Consider the following 1,767-nt stretch of genomic DNA (forward strand, 5'->3'; position numbering starts at 1 on the left):
TCACTCTTTAAAAAACCTAATCTGGTATGCATCTTTACGAGAAGTTATTTCTCAACTTTACAAGTAGAATAACCAAGCTGAGCTCGTTACTTCTTCATGTTACACAAAATGAAATTGATATTTAAACTATGTTACTTTTTGGAAAACATTTTCTTAACCATGTTAAAAAGAAAAGAAATTGCAGCACCAATAAAGAGTTGCGTGACATAAACTAATGTTGATAGGGGTGTTTCTACTTCTGAAAGATAATTTCTGTTCAAATTTCGAACCAGTCGCATAACGTTTTCTTTAAATACATGCTGTTTCTGTCGTGAGCGTTAGTTATCTTTGAGACTGTACTTGGTGAGACGGTGTTAGTCACGATGCCATTATCAACAGATCACTGAGTTTGAACGAAGTCATGTAATAGGGATACAAGTTGGATACGCCTTCTGAGATACTGCAGAAACACTTGTTAGGGATGTATCCACTGTACGTTTTCGCTGGCAGCGGCGATCGTGAGAATGTACGGTCGCAATAAGTGGGCTCCAGACGGTCACGTGGCACTATAGAAAGAGAAGCCTATTTTGTTCGGCGTATGGCTGGGGTGCATCGTACTGCATCTGCAGCAGCAATTTGAGCAGCAGTTTTCACAACAGTGACACAACGAACTGATACAAGGACAAGTGCGAACCAGACGCCATGTACCGCGCATTTCACGGACCCCAAACCACGACGATTAGCGATATTACTGGCGTCAAGCGAGAGCTCACTGGAGGATATGATTGAGGTCTGTTGAGTTTTCTGATGAAAGCTGTTTCTACGTCGGTCCCAGTGATGACCATATTTTGGTTACAAGGAGGCTAGCTGAGTGCCTGCAAACAATCTATCAGGTTGCTAGACACAATGGACATACACGTATAGTTATGGTCTGGGTGCGATTTCGTATCACAGTGGGAGCACTCTAGTGGTTATCGCACGCACCGTAACTGTTAAACTATACGTCAGTTCGGTGTCTCGGCCTGTCGTGCTGCCATTCAAGAAAATCATTCTCGGAGACGTTTTCCAGCAGGATAACGCTCACACGAATATCACTATTGTAACCCAACATCCTATACAGAATGTCGACACGTTGCCTTTGCTGCTAGATCACCAGATATATCTCCTATCGAGCACATAAGGGCATCATCACACGACAACTGAAGCGGCATCCACAAACAGCATTAACTGTCGCTGTATTGACCAACCAATTGCAACATGGATGGAATTCCATCCCACAAACGTTCAGCACCTGTAAAATACTGTGCACTCAAGTTTGTATGCTTGCATTTAACATTCTGGCGGCTACTTTGCAAAACGTTAATATGGCGCTTACATTAACCTGTGATCTTGTATCCCGAAATTTGTTTACAGTGCTTTAATTACTTTTTGGTGTTGTGATTTTTATTCCGGTCAGTGTATATGAAGTGGCTACGTAGAACTCTACAGGGTGTACTACCATTTTATCTACAGGACAAATATTTCAGATGGCGCACCTCAAACACATTTTGTATCATGACAGAAACTCATTTGATCCAGTTACAGCTCAGATATAAAACATGTAAAATTGACAAACAGTGTGACACAACGGAATAACGTACAAAAGAAAAACTTGAAGTATTTCTTCTAGTGCCTGTTACGTGCTAAGGGACTAAGCCACTAGTGGTGCTTATGGAAAGGGGTATTACTTCAACCTACCACACACTGTAACAACCCATCAGCATTCCAGTCTCGGTCATATCATGTGTT

This window comes from Schistocerca serialis, chromosome 6, assembly GCF_023864345.2.
Source record: "Schistocerca serialis cubense isolate TAMUIC-IGC-003099 chromosome 6, iqSchSeri2.2, whole genome shotgun sequence".
In the NCBI taxonomy this organism is placed as follows: Eukaryota; Metazoa; Arthropoda; class Insecta; order Orthoptera; family Acrididae; genus Schistocerca; species Schistocerca serialis.